Source organism: Camelina sativa, chromosome 2 (assembly GCF_030686135.1).
Source record: "Camelina sativa cultivar CO46 ecotype springtype chromosome 2, ASM3068613v1".
NCBI classification, from domain to species: Eukaryota; Viridiplantae; Streptophyta; class Magnoliopsida; order Brassicales; family Brassicaceae; genus Camelina; species Camelina sativa.
The window spans coordinates 14965830-14982368 of record NC_141881.1 but is presented as its reverse complement, the minus strand read 5'-3'; the positions used below and the strand labels follow the sequence as shown (position 1 = coordinate 14982368).

At 36.7% G+C, this 16539-nt stretch overlaps 1 pseudogene across 1 annotated transcript; it reads right to left on the bottom strand.

The window, feature by feature from the left end:
* Positions 1-10173: 10173 nt before the first annotated feature.
* On the bottom strand, positions 10174-12029 carry LOC104748707 (putative F-box protein At3g23950 pseudogene; annotated as a pseudogene). The gene is made up of 2 exons (XR_015573699.1): positions 11934-12029; positions 10174-11611 (listed from the first exon to the last, which is right to left on the bottom strand). The product of XR_015573699.1 is annotated as a putative F-box protein At3g23950 pseudogene (transcript).
* Positions 12030-16539: the final 4510 nt, after the last annotated feature.

Genomic DNA, 16539 nt, shown 5'->3' with positions numbered 1-16539 from the left:
GGTGCTACTGATTGAGCATGAAGACAGTCTGCTTTGATACATATTTTTACTATAAATACATTTTGTTAAGTCTTGGCGGACATCATCTTAGTTTTTATCTCGTTTTCTTTTGTAAGGTTGACCTAGCCACCAAAAATGTATTCCGATCTTGTAATCCAGATAGCTTTGATTTTATTGAATTTTTGCATTGGATTTCTTCTACAAAGTTGTTCTTCTCATTTTTACCTATCTAAGAATGCTTGTTTCAATGTTTTCCGAGTTTGTATTGTTGATGATGATTTTCGTATCTGAGTAGTGCGTTAGTTCTTGAGGATATGATAAATTAGGTGGAGGATCTTAGGATGTAGAGTGTTTAAGCGTTGATTGTATGATTCCCTTCTGGACTAGAGTAAAAAATACTAGTTTCTCTCTGATCAATTGGGACTAGGTTCGAGACATTTCTACACCCAAAAGGTGTTTGATGAAATGTCTGACCAACTAGTGCCAGAGACTTACGTTCCTAGCCTAAGAGATTAGTTTTCTAGGATGTTTGTTGACATGAATGAACTTGTTTGTCATGCCTGCTCGACCATGTTTCTCTAGCGAGAGCTAGGTTTGGAAGTGGTTGAGTCTGAGTAGTTTCTGTCAAGAGATTGGATTAGCTAAGTCGTGAAGTTCATTGTTTAGGGATAGATTGCTTGTGGCATGTTAAACACTCTGTAGATTAGGATACTCCACCGACGTCAATTATTCCCATCCTTAGGTCCTCTTTCTCCCTGATTTTATTACATTCCTGAGACTGTTCCGTTTCTTGCTTTTTAGTTCATGCTTAGACTCGTTTATGTTTTTATTCATTTTCGCTTCTTGTCATGCATTCTTGTTTCTAGTTCTGTGACTCATTTCCGCTTTGTATTGTCATCATTCTAGGACTGTTAGAAAAACACTCTCTTTGAATTGGCTTGACTTGTGATTTCTTGATTGCATCTTGATTGCTAGTAAAGTTTCCCATTTGTATTGACACCTTAAGTACTACAACTACATAAGGTTAATTGGACCTACTAGGATAGACACACAAAAATCCTAGTATCAGCCATCCTCACACTCTCCTGACCAAACAAAAGGAACATCCTTTCCTGTCAACTTAGTCATAGGACGTGCTCTACTCGCAAACTCCTGCACAAATCTCCTGTAGTATCCTGCTAATCCAAGAAAACTCCTGATCTCTGTGGTACTATACGGTCTAGGCCAATCCCTGATAGCCTGAATCTTCTCCGGATCTACAGAAACCCCCTATGCAGAAACAATATGACCCAGAAAACCCATCTCACGCTGCCAAAAATTACACTTGCTCAACTTGGCAAACAACTTCTGCTCCCGCAGCTTCTCCAGAACTGCCCTCAAATGCATTGCATGCTCCTCAGGACTCTTAGAATAAACCAGGATATCGTCGATGAAAATGATGACAGACACATCCCGAAACTCCTGAAACACGCTGTTCATCAATCTCATAAATGCTGCTGGCGCGTTAGTCAACCCGAAAGGTATCACCACAAACTCATAATGCCCATACCTCAACCTGAAAGCCGTCTTCCTCACATCTGCCTCATCAATCGGTATCTGATGATAACCCGACGCTAGATCTACCTTGGAGAACCAAGTAGCACCCCTTAACTGATCCAACAACTTATCGATCCTAGGAAGAGGATACTTGTTCTTCACAGTGCCTGGTTCAAACCCGATAATCATTGCACAACCTGAAACTCCCATCCTTTTTCTTCACAAACAACACCGGCGCTCCCCACGGTGATACACTAGGACGGATGAATCCCTTACTCAACAAATCCTCTAGCTGCTTTTTCAGCTCTGCCACCTCTGCTGGAGCCATTCTTTAAAGAGCCTTGGATAACGGCTTCGTCCCTAGTTCCAGTTCAATGGTAAAAGGATCCGATCGAGATGGTGGTAATCCCTGCAAAGACTGAAACACATCCTCAAACTCCTCCACTACCGGAATACCGCTAACCGTAGACTTCCTCCCACTGACTCTGGCATAGTTATAATAAACCAAATAAGCCTCACAGCCCTTCTCGATCATCATCCCAGCCTGAATGGCCGAGATCACGAGGCTCCCCGAAGTTGGTCTAATACCCTGAAACACCAACTTCCCTCCTTGACGCTCAAACTCCACTCTACCCTGATGGCAATCCGAATGCACCCTATGCCGATGCAACCAATCCATCCCGAGAATATTATCATATAACTCCACTGGACTGATAAGCAAATCCGCTGGCCACGACTCTCCTACGATCTGAATATCAATTCCTTTAGCTCGTCCAATCACTCTCAGGAACTCGCCTCCCGCAACCCTGACAACTCCTGAATGCTCTCCAGGATCCCCGCTGATCCCCGCACACTCTGCACACTCTGGAGTAATGAAGCTATGAGAAGCTCCAGAATCAAACATAACATGGGACTTAAACCCGCCCACCAACAGGGTCCCTACACAAACCTCATGTGTTGAGAACCTAACAATTTATCACAGGAAACATATACAATCTGAACCTACTAAAATTCACAAAGTTTAAGTACCAGAAAATATACCTGTAATCGCCCGGCACTGGTTCCACCAGTCTCTGCTATCGTCTAAACCCATGGTGCCTGCTCAATCCGTGCCACCTGCTGGCCTCCAGGCTGCACCTGCTGCAACGCTGCCACTACTACTGGCTGCAACTTGGGACAAAAAGTCCTGATGTGCCCTGTCTCCCTATAATGATAACATACCCGAGGCCCTGCCGTCGGAGCACTCCTCTTGGGACAACTAGCAACCCTGTGATCCTTGCTCCCATAACCGAAGCAACTCGCACCACTCGCCTTCTGCGTGACCTCCCACCTCCTCTTGGTTCCCTTTGCAGGCCTACCGCCCCTGCTAGAACCACCCTGCTGTGGAGCCTTACTAGGCTGAACTGCTGGAGCTACCGCCACTGACTGTGCCCGGATATCTCCCTCAATCTCTGCTGCAGTCTCAACCAGCTCTGCACGCGTAGCATAACTCCGCCCTCTACAGTGAACTCTCAAATCATCTCGTAGAGCCTTCAAAAACCTCCTGATCTGAGCCTCCTCAGACTCCAAAGCCCGACCCCCATAACAAAGAAGTCGACTGGACTCCAAGTCCAGCTCCCGCACTGACCGTGTACCCTAAGACAACTGAAGGAACTGCACCTCCAACCGATCCAATGCCTCTCTAGGAAAATACTTGCGGTTGAACTCCAAGACGAAGTCAGCCCAAGTCATCTCTCGCTGCACTCTCCTAGCAGCCACTGATATCCACCAGAACTCAGCATCACCACTCAAATAGTAGACCCCTATGTCCACCCAAAAATCCTCAGGACATCTCAGAGTATGGAAGTTACGTTCCACACTCGTCCTCCACGCATCCGCAACAGTAGAATCTGTACCACCCGAAAACCTCTCAGTGAAAAGACCCTTCATCTCCTTAAGCATTGACAAATAACTTCCATGTGCTCCCACATCCGCAACCACTGGCTGCCGCTCCTCCGCCACCACTGGTGGCACTACCTGAGTTTGAGCCGGTACCACTGGTGGTAACCGCGCTAACACCTATGCTAGCATAGCCGCAACGTCAGTACCAGGGACTCCACCCGCTGGGACTCCCACACCCGGGACCCTAGCATCACCGGCCACTGGAGCATCAACACCGCCCCCTCCTGCCACACTCACGGAATCCTCCAGAACACCCTGCAACTCGCCAACACCCTCAGCTGTCACACTCTGGTCCTCGGTCTCACTAACCACTGGGACTCTGCCCCTACCACGACCACGTCCGCGTCCACGACCACGACCAGCCACAGCATCACCTCTAACCATCTGCACTACCATGAACAGAAGGCTACAAACATTTTCTAATAAAACACAGAAACATAAACTCACCGTGGAATCACACAGTCGGCTCGAAGAGGATGTTCTAGGACTCCATGCCACACCAGCAACCTAGCAATGTTCTAATGACCCAACTCTAGCAACCTAGCAATGCCAGACAACATCAAACCGAGTCCCTAGAACATCCTATTCTTCATTGCCTTGATTCCATGATCACACTTTGCCTTTACCTGCACCACAAACACATATTGCAATGCATGAGTATTTTATAAACACTCAGTAAGGCAATCCTCCCATCTACTGGGCTATACACACAAGCAATAGAGTATCTCTAACCATCATACAACAATCAACAAACAACAAATAACAAACCATGACTCTGCATCGACTGACACCAACATGCATCGACCGACACCAAATGGAGGTTGCGTTGACCGACGCAAGATCTGCATCAACCGATGCAAGGTTAACTTGCATCGACCGATGCTCCCAATGCATCGACCGACGCATGCTCGACATAACACGAAAACCCTATAGTTTACGCGCCGTCCTCGCATCTGTATCGACCTACGCACAAAATGCATCGACCGATGCAATGCCGAGCATCGTTTTCCTCTGAAGCTTCTCGCCGGATCTTCGTTCCTACAACCACAAAACTCGATCCCAAGCCACAAGAAAGCTTCCTAACGTCCATAGCAACAATCTAACAAGTCTAACATCACACCACAAGCAGATTAAAGAGTTCTCTAGCTTAGATAAGCCATGGTCCTGCACTTACCTTTGCCAAGACGAATGTGAACCTAAACACAAGAAGAAAACGCCTCCTACAACGTTCTAAGCCTCAGATCTCACCAAGAAATGCCATCAATCACCCAAAATCTCCAAAACTTCTCAGGAAACTTTTTCTCTCTTTCGTTCTCTCTCAAAAACGGCCACAACACCACGAATGAGACCAAAAATCGTGTTAAGGGTTTCCTTTACCCAAAACGCAGCGTTTGACTTAACTCAAAACGCAGAAACTCAACCTTGCATCGACCGATGCATACCATACATCAACCGATGCAACTCCCAAACCGAGATTTTGGTTCACGGATGTTACATCGGGTTTGGTACGGGTTTAACTATAAAACTCTATTGGATTCTATTTTCCATTACATATGGGTTCGGGTTAGAGTCGGATAATACCCGATACCAGTTCGGGTATCCATCAAACCCGAACATATAAACATATTTATAATATTTAGCATTAGTGTAATTCAATTATCCAAAATTATAATTATAGTTTTGAATATTTCAATCAGTTTTATACCTAAATATCAAAATAATAATCAAAATAACTAAAATATTTTTTTACATAAGTTAAAGTTTAGCTAAGTTTAATAAATTTTAGAGATTTTCTCGGGTAGTTCGGGTACTAATCGAATTATGAAATTTGTAACCCAAACTGAACCAAATAAATTTATCAAAAAATACCTAATAGATTCTATTTTTTAAACCCGTTTACCCCGAACCTGATTGGATAATACCCAAATCCGAACAGATTACCCGAATGCCAACCCTAAGTTTATACATCTTTTTTTATATCCAACACTATTGTAACTGAAGATAAAGTACATTTCACTATGGTTTTTTACTTTCGTCTTCTTTTTTGTTTGTTATTCATTTATAAAAAAATTGTAATAAACTGGAAATCAATTTTATGAAGATATATTTCTATATGAAATATAGTATAAATATTTCAAAGAAAGAAAGATACATTTTTAGATATAAATATTTTTTTGACTACAATGAGATAGTATTAAAAGCTTTTAAAAACTTGTTTGACTATTAAACTTTTCATGAGTAAACTTTTTATTTTTAATAAACAAATTTATTTTGTTCTTAAAGTCAATGGCTTTTCATATAATTTTGTCAAAATTAATGTTAATTCTATAAATGTTGTTAATAAAATATCATAATTAAACAATATAAACATTTCTACTTTTATAAATATCTAAATCACATCATACATATACTGCAATAGTTTAATATCAGTTCTTCAATATAAAAAGATGTAGAAAAGATGTAGTTCTTTTTAAAGGATTTTGTTTTCGTAAATTATATTTATCTCAAAGCGCTCGAGCATGATAACTTGTAATTACTAATACAATTATACTAGGTAACAATCCACACATAGTGCGGTATAAAATAATTATATAATTTTTTTACTGTAATTTTTATTTCCAAAATCTATTATATTTATGGATAATTGAAATATTTAAAATTCGATTGAGTAGTATATATCTATAAAAAGCATTTGTATAATAATTAAAATTTAACCCGTGAGAGTTATTATAATATAAATTTTATATTATTATATCATATAAACAAAGGGTTCTTAAAATTTATTTTAAAGATTTTATGAAAATATAATTAAATGATACAATTAAATTAGAAAGATCAAATAAAAATTTATTTTTGGGTGTTAATTGTATTTTTGGAAAAATACAATGGTAAATAAATATAAATATTTTCAAAAGCTGATGACAAATAAAGGAAAGAGTGTCATGAGCTATGTAATGCTGACACTTCAGTTTTTTTGCCAAAATGTTCCTCTATTAATATTCCTCTATTAATATATAGGGGATGACTGGTACTTGGTTACATCATAGAACAGTAAAGCATTCACATTTGAAATTTGATTAAAACTTAAAAAACAGAATTCAAAAATCAAGATGGCTTCAGACGGGAAAGACGGAGCAGCCAACGAGGGAGAACAAACTGTGAAGCAAGGAGATGGTTAGAACTACATTGAAACGATGGGATAAATTAATTGGAACCGTTCTCCACATACTCGCTGCAACTGTTAAAACTCAAGATGCAACCATCCATACACTTACAAACGTCTTCAGTTTCCTTAATTGTGAAGACTTAACACTTTAGTCCTCAAGTTAATAAATGAGGTATTGATTAATTGAAATTATGGTGATGGCAAGAAGATGTAAAACTTATGAAGAACATGGGAATGTATGCTTACAGATTCTCCATTTCTTGGTCGCGCATCTTTCCAAGTATGTATTTCTAATCTTGTTGTGTTTTGTTTTGTCTTAGAATCTACTATACATTGAGTAATGTAATGTTACTATATAAGTACAAAGTATGAAATCTTTAAAAACGCAAAACTGATAATAATATTATGCTTGATGATGGATCCAAGTCTTCAGTAGTTGATTTTCTCTTCCCTTACTCCTTATTGCTTTCACTTGATCTTTGATGAAGAAGATCAATAATCTCTTTTCTGTTGTGTATTTGGTTTGGTAGTGTTTTTCACGTTATGAGAACACAACCGTTGTTGTAACGATTCAACAGTCACACATATTTATACATGTATATACATTCACCTTTGAAGAGTTGTAATGGTTCGTGTTAGCACCCATTAATATGCATAGACATAACATATACATATACTAGAAATCATCCCGTGCTACGCACGGATTTAGTTTACATTTTTTTTTTGTCAACGGATTTAGCTTACATTGTTGTTCAATTTTAGTAATTTGAATATTATTAGTTTTTATTTTTTTACTCAGTAATGGCTATTTTTGTGATTTTAAAAATATACTGATCATATTAATTTTTTTGGGTTCATTTGTTTGATGTTACATGAATTTTCCTTTTATATATAGTACTATTAGAGTACTTTAACGCATAGTAAAGTGTTTATGGTTTTTTCACCCTTTTGATTTTCAATACATATTAGAGCATGTGCATTCCGAAAGACCCATTGAGTTTCTCATCATATAATATTATTGTTTTAATATAGAGAAATTTAGGAGCTTCTTTCTAATATGATAATTTGTTAGAAATACCATTTTTGAGATACTGTTTTAAAAAAAAATATTTTTTCAACATTTTTATTTTTGCCCTCTTATACACAGATTACAATATGTTAAATTAATTTTAAGATTTTTTTTAAGATCTGGATTCTCTATTTTACATTTAGGATATAATTTTAATAGAGTAGGGTTTAGTATTTGGAGTTTTTTGAAAATACATAGAAAATAGATATTTTTAAAAATGACATAAGAAAAGGGGTTTTTTGAAAATGTGCTATTTGATATTAAGATTCCTAAAAATATATGATACCAGTATACAATGAGCATATACTACTCAAAACTATAGAAGTCAAATTAATCATATATAGTATAGAAATATGCAACTCATATCGTACCATGAGCTAAAAAGGCATCACAAGCTTAACAACATGGTTTTTAGTAACATACAATTTTCCTTTTTTATAATAGTTTAAAATACGTTTTTTTCCTTAAAGATGAAGACTAATAAGAAACTAAATTTACAATGGAGAGACTCATATGCATCGTCCAATACGAAGAAGTTTAAGCCTGCTTTACCACATGAATGCCCAAAAGAAAAAAAAATAGAGATTCTAAAATATAAGAAAGGAACAAAACTAACATGCGCAACATACTAAATCATGATAGTTCATTTTTTTCATGATGTAGTAATAGTAACACAACCAACAAACACGACAATCTGAAGTAAAAATAAAACATGGTTCAAGGTCCGACCTATAGTCCAAGCAAGTGAAGCCAAGGATTAGGGCATCAATTTTTCTGGTGCACATTTTAGGCCAAAAGTTTTAGGTCTTTCTATGTAGGATAAAATAAATTATAAGTTCAGTTATTATTAGTCTTTTTTATAATTTTGACAAATTTAGAACTTCAATTTTGTATAAGAAAACAATATACTATTCATATAGATATATCCAACTTACGTATGAAATTTTATTAGGTTTATGTGAAAACCTATTTCATCTTTTGAATTGTTGGAGAATGAGCATTAGATTAATGTTAATTAAACTTGTTGTTATTGAGATTTAAAGTGAAATTTAACTTAGAAAAAAAAATGTGAAACTCTAATAAAAAAAATTCCATATTCGAAAAGTTTGAAAACAATAATGAGTTATTAGGCAGTATAATATTTATTTTTGTATAAATGTTTAAATAAAAAATGAAAACATTAAAAAGACAAAGAAAAATGTGAGCAAGCAAAATGAACTACAATATGGAAATAATGAAAATAATTTTTTATATTACTATTTTCATAATTTTACTTACAATAATAAAAAATAATTTTTTAAAAAACTTTGACGTATGGCATCCAAAATTGTCAAACATTTTCAAACATACATAAACACTCTGATCAATAAATACATTTGTCAAAAAAAATCACATAATTTTTTTTTTGTAGTATTAATGCGAATAAGAAACATGATAACCTGCAAAAAAAAAATTTAAACTATTGAAGAATACCTATTAAAATTTGGAAAAATATATAAAAATAATAGAATTCTACATAGGAACCTAATGACTGAAATTAAATAATAGTGACTGAAAATTTGTGTTAAAAAAAGAGTAATTAGGGATTGAATTCTAATTTTATGGAAAACGGAATGATTCTACTTTTATGGAAAAAGAATTGGTAAGATCTAATGAGGAATAAATAAGTAGGCAATTATCAAATTACTTACGGAAAACATCCCACCATTAGATTGTATAAGATTAAAGGCATATACTAAGCAGGAATGGAAACCCAAAATTTAAACTTTGAGCCAAAAATTTATGAATTAATAAGAAAATTTTGAGAACACATAAACATCCCACAATCTAAACATGATCTAGAATTCTTTCTTGCCTATGAATCATTTATAAGATTAAAATCCAGAAGTAAAATTTATACATAATTTAGAATCTGTTGTTGCCCCTGAATCATAAATATTGAAACTCATATTTATCACTTCAAAATAAACTATCATCAGTTCTTTCCTAGGATGAAACCAGAAACTGATAAATTGTGGTTTTAGATCAGAAGGGGCCTACAATTGGTTCTTATTAAAGATGGGAAAAAAGAAATGTTGAAAAGTTTTTTGTTTGTGTTATGGACCAATAGTTATTTAGATCCAAAGTACAAATGAGTTTAGTTAATTAGGTTCAAACAACAAAATAAGACAGGTATTAGATAAATAATATGTCAAATGTCATCTACTTAGCAAAAGTTGAGAAAAACCTTCACATATTATATATATATATATATATATATATATATATATATATATATATATATATATCACTTATATAATTTAATTAAGAGAAGGGAAGAGGGTTATCAATACACCCAAATCCTAATACATTAATGGAAATCGATTCATCATGGTGTTGTCTTTAATATTAGAATCCACAATGTTAAATATAAAATTGAATTTTATTATTAAACCGAAAGACACATAGACCACATAGGATATAAAACACCTATAAATCACTGTTTCAATTGAATAGAAAGGTTCAGGTCCTTACATAATGGGCAAATGTTTGTCTTAGTGGATGCATGAAAAATCCTTACATAATGGGCAAATGTTTGTCTTAGTGGATGCATGAAAAATTGTATTACTAATAAACTCAAAACATAGCTACACACTAAGTAGGTGGAGGACGAGGGAGCCGGTGCAACCAACGAGGGAGAACATACTGTGAAAAGATGAGATGGTTAGGAACACAGTTAAACCATGGGGAAAAGTAGCCACATATGTCCTCCATATACTCGCTACACATGTTAAAACTCAAGACGCAACCATCCATACACTTGCTATCGTCTTCGTTTTCCTTGTGAAGACTAAACGCTAATGTCCTCAAGTTAAACAAGACCATACCTTTCTCGTCCATGAACCACAAGTAGATGATCTCAGAGTTCAAAGGATGCATCACCACCGGGAAATAATCGATACCTAACAACTCGATCATAGAAACCAAGCTGACATCCCATAAGAGCTGCCTCGCCTCCTCAGGACCATCAGTGTACTTGAACAGCCTCCAAACTCGTAACATGCGATTTTCATTTTCATGAAACTCGTTGAAATACACAATCGACCCTTCCGAGGTTGTAATTGTTCTCCTAAAACGCCGCAACACTTCATCCTTTCCACTATCGGGGAAAGATATCATACGACACCCATCATCAACATTACCTCCATAGAAATCATAGGCCAGAAAAGAAGAGATGAGACTTGAAAACCTGTGAAGTATCCCATTCAAAGCAATCGACTTGCAGTGGCCAAACCAGCAATGATGAAGAGGACAAGTCACATTTCGATTTTCCCACTTCCCTGTGTCAGATGAGTAAATCGCAAAACCGAATTTAGTACCACCGTGACTCATCAGCAACACTACCTTGTAACTCATAACGATACCTCTCCGCATCTTCGTAACCAATCCAGTGTCGCTGAAACGCTCATGCAGCCTTAATCTGTCAAGATCTTCCAAAGAGAGGAAAGGAGGGAGAGGGACTCGAAACCACTCTTGAAACAAAGGGTTTCCAACGTAATACATAGGAGTATCATCGGCAGCTTCTAAGTAAACCAAGACCAATCCATCGGTGCAAGCCAATACTTGTATCTTATTGATTGCTCTCTCGACAAAGAAACTCATAAAAGATCCGGGAGAACGAGCAAGTCCCCATGTTTTGCATCCATGATGACCCACGATTTCAAGTGTCAGCTTGTGAGGTTGCATCTGAATGATTGACCACGAGATTGAAGAAGATGAGTTGCGAGAGATGAAGTGATCTCGGAAGAAGTCTGAATCGATCAAATCTTTCCATTCTTTGCACACAGATCTGAATCTTGCAATGCTTTTCAACGGAAGTCGCACCAAGACAACAAACGCCACTTCAGGAATATTCATTTCTGCAAACAAACAACATATAACTAATAAATTACATAAAAACAAGAAAATAATTTTTGTATAATAAAAATCGAAACACGCTGAGATTTATGGCTTCATGCGTATAATAATTAACATAATTAAACAAACAAATAACCAAAACTACAAATAAATACATGAAAAAAGATAATACAATATACGATATATATTTTTCATGCGGAATAGATCCAAATATATATATTGAATGCTCGTTTAAGATTTAAGATATGAGAAGAGTTTGATAGATCCAAATATTGAATGCTCGCTATAATGGTAACGAAAACAAAGAAAAATTTGGAGTTTTACCTGATTTCGTTGGGAAAGAGAGAAGACAAAAAGTACAAAAGAGGCTGTTATACAACAGAAAACAAATAGATTATTTTATCGATATTGTGAAGTTGAAAGAAAATTAGCTTACAATTATTTATAGAATCGTAACTCAGAACTCATTAGGTTTAATATTAGGTCTGAGCATAAAAACCATATCTGAATATCCTGGAAATCAATTTTGTGAAGATATATTTCCATATGAAATATAATATAAATATTTCAAAGAAAGAAAAATATATTTTTGGATATATGTGTTTATTTGACTACAAAGAGATAGTACTAAAAGCTTTTAAAAACTTGTTTGACTATTAAAATTTAACTTTTCATGAGTAAGCTTTTTTTATTTTTAATAAACAAATTTATTTTGTTCTTAAAGTTATGGATTTCATATAATTTTGTCAAAATTAATGTTAATTCTATAAATTATATTAATAAAATATCATTATCATACAATATAAACATTTCTACTTTTATAAATATCTAAATCACATCATACATATACTATAATAGTTTAATATCAAGATACAACCATCCATACACTTACAAACGTCTACAGTGTCCTTAATTGTGAAGACTAAACACTTTAGTCCTCAAGTTAATAAATGAGAAGTATACGAAATCTCAGTCTGCTTTGGTGAAGGGTTCTCTAGATTTTGTAGGGATTAATCACTACACAACGTACTACGCAAGGAACAACGGCACTAATCTCATCGGCACTCTTCTACACGACGCAATTTCTGACTCTGGAACCGTCACTCTACGTAAATTACTTATACTTCTCTCTCACGTAAACCCTATTCATGAAAATCTGATGATAATTCATCTTCTTTTGCTGTAAAATTTCAGCTGTTGAGGTTTATGTTTCTGATTCAATTTTGGGTTGATAATGGTTTTGTTTTAAACCAAAATCAAGGAGTTGATTTGGTAGTTATCTCTGGTTTGAGATTTGTTGATTAAACCAGAAAGGAGAAGATCAAAGCAGAGACTCTAACTGCTGTGGAGGTGTTTGCTAATATAACTGAAACATCGCGTTTTCTTATGTCATATCTTCTTCTTCTTCGATTTCATTACGTTCTTCTCTATCATCTTCTTTTATCGAGAGAGAGAGGTTGTTAGAGGGTGATCCGCCATTGTTGTAAAGCTCGATTCCAGCTGTAACCTTTTCTCATATAATGAATTTTCCGGATTGATTCGGCCCCAGACGTAGGTGTAATCACATCGATTGCATTTAACTGGGTTAACAATTGTGTCTTGTGTTCTCGTTCTTTTACTTTACAAGGTTCTTGAGCTGAGTTCGATTGTGTTTAGAGAAATGTTTCGTGTTGCTTTCAAGAGCGGTTTCTTACAAAGTGGTATCAGAGTTTAGGTTCTTCTCTTGGATTCAATCGATGGCATTGATGACGGCGCGTGTTGAAATTAAGATGTTTAATGGTAATAGCGATTTCTTGCTATGGAAGATTCAGATCTTAGCTCAGCTTGGGGTTCTTGGTTTAAAGAACATTCTCACTGATTTCACGCTGACGAAGACAGTTCCGCTAATGAAGGAAGAAGAAAAGAAGATTGCCTCTGAAGAATCATCGGACTCCTCATCATCGCTAACTAAGGAGGTCCCAAATCCAGTCAAGATTGATCAGTTGCAACAAGATTTGACGATAAATCATTGCGAGACGGCTGCACAGATGTGGGCTATACTCAATAAATTGTATATGGAGACCTCATTGCCAAATAGGATCTATGTGCAGTTGAAATTTTATTCTTTCAAGATGATTGATATTCAGACCATAGATCAAAATGTAGATGATTTCTTGAAGATTATTGCAGAGTTGGGCAGCGTGGAGATTCAGGTCACTGAAGAGGTCCAAGAAATATTGTGTTAAACTGCTTACCAGCCAGCTACAGTCAGCTTAAGCATACGCTTAAATATGGTAACAAGAGTTTGTCGGTTCAGGATGTGGTGTCTTCACCTAAGTCTCTGGAGAGGGAGCTAGCTGAATTGAAAGAGTCTAAGAAAGGATCGTCTCCAGCACTGTACACAACAGAAAGAGGAAGACCTCAGACTAGAGGCCAACAAAATGGTTCTAAGGGAAAAGGGAGAAGCAGGTCAAACTCCAAAACAAGAGTCACTTGCTGGTTCTGCAAGAAGGAAGGACACCTTAAGAAGGATTGTTATGCTAGGAAGCGGAAGCTGGATAGTGAGGGTCAGAATGAAGTTGGGGTAATAACAGAAAAGTTGGTATTCTCAGAGGCTCTGAATGTTAACAGTCAGTTAGTTAAAGACTTGTGGATTCTGGATTCAGGGTGTACTTCTCACATGACATCTAGGAGGGATTGGTTCAGTAGCTTTGAAGAGAATGTAGAAACAACTATTCTGCTTGGTGAAAATCGTGCAGTGGTATCACAGGGACAAGGTTCAATTCGTGTTAACACACATGAAGGTTCAATAAAGGTGTTGAACAACGTTAAGTATGTCCCAGATTTGAGAAGGAATTTGATTTCAACGGGTACTCTTGACAAACTGGGATATAAGCATGAAGGTGGAGACGACAAAGTAAGATACTTCAAGAATGGAAAAACATCTTTGTCAGAAAATTTGAATAACGGTTTGTATATCTTTAATGGTGAGACTGCTATCAGTGAGAATTGCAACACTGAGAGTGTGAAAGACAGCCCAATGTTGTGGCATAGCAGGCTTGGTCATTTGAATCTCAACAGTATGAAAGTGTTAACCGAGAAAGGACTATTGTAGAAGAAAGATGTTACAAACTTGGCGTTCTGTGAACATTGCATAAAACAGAGAACGCGACGTTTCAGTTATATTAGCAAAAACCTCCACTGCAGTTAGAGTCTCTGCTTTGATCTTCTCCTTTCTGTTTTAATCAACAAATCCCAAACCAGAGATAACCACCAAATCAACTCCTTGATTTCGGTTTAGAACAAAACCATCATCAACCCAGAATTGAATCAGATTTATAAACCTCAACACTCCACCTTGATTCAATTCCCTTTTCTCCATCCATGAACTTGCACTTACTTGGATTTAACCTTCAGCTGAGATGACACTTCACCTCACTTGATCAGCTTCAGAAAATCTTAAGCTGCATCAAACTTCTTAACTGGAATGCCTTTTGTAAGCATGTCCGCAGGGTTCTTCGATGTATGAATCTCCAGAACCTCAACCTCTCCAGACTCAACAATGTCTCTGATGAAATTGTACCTAGTCGCAATATGTTTCATTCTTTCATGGAAAGTGTTATTCTTCGACAGACATATTGCAGACTGCGAGTCACACCACACTGTAACCTTCTCTTGTTCATAACCCATGTCCTCTAGAAGCCCCTTGAGCCATAAAGCTTCTTTAACCGCTTCTGTGAGTGTAACATACTCAGCCTCTGTGCTTGACAAAGCCACAACTGACTGCAAACTTTACTTCCAGCTGACAGTATTCCCACCAACTTAAAAAACATAACCACTGGTAGACCTTTTCTGATCTAAATCACCAGCATAGTCAGAGTCGCTGGAACCTTGAGTCTCTATAGCTTGTTCCCTTTTGTGAAAACGAAATTCAAATCACTAGAGCCTCTTAGGTACCTCAACAACCACTTCACTGCTTCCCAATGAATATTACTAGGGTTCTTCATAAACCTGGAAAATTGTTTGAGTCGTCCATTCCTACACAAACAAACATCATGATTACATTTACAAACTCTCTTTCTTGTCTAGAGAGTTTCACAGATGTGTGTTTTTCCTTAATTACCATTTTCAGTGATATAGACTGGAGGGTTTCCATATCTATGTTTGATGTAATTCATCAAGATTATCATCCCTCTAGGCACTATGTACAACCATGTCAAAGAACACTCAACATCAACAAACATATTACAAGTTTAGAAATTTTAGAATTTCAATAACTAATTAAGTACGAGTCAAAAATGTTTCTTACCCTATCTCCAGTTGTGGTTAAACCCTTGAACGCTGATGTTAGAAACCGCTCTTGAAAGCAACACGAAACACTTCTCTAAACACAATCGAAATCAGCTCAAGAACCTTGTAAAGTAAAAGAACGAGAACACAAGACACAATTGTTAACCCAGTTCAGTGCAATCGATGTGACTACACCTACGTCTGGAGCCGAATCAATCCGGAAAAATCACTATATGAGAAAAGGTTACAGCTCGAATCGAGCTTTACAACAATAGCGGATCACCCTCTCTCTCTCTCTCTCTCTCTCTCTCTCAAAATATCAGATCACATGAATTTTTTAACTCTGTTTTGGTTCTCTGTTTTATGCAATGTTCACAGAATGCCAACCCGATCGAGGAGGAACCAAGAGAAGGAAGAACAACCCGATGACCTACCCGAGGAGTAACCTGACCTCATCCTCGTGCACCCCATCGAGCAGGCCCACGAGCAGGACTGGGAAGCTAGGTCAAAGGGGTTTCCATATATAAACCCCCCCCCTCTTCTTCCTCTCGCCCTAGCATGCCGTAGACACTCAAATCAGAGAGCGAGAGCTTCTGAGAGAGATCTTAAGCGACTCAAACTCTTTTCCATTTTGTTAGGATTTATTTTACTTCTTTTTGCT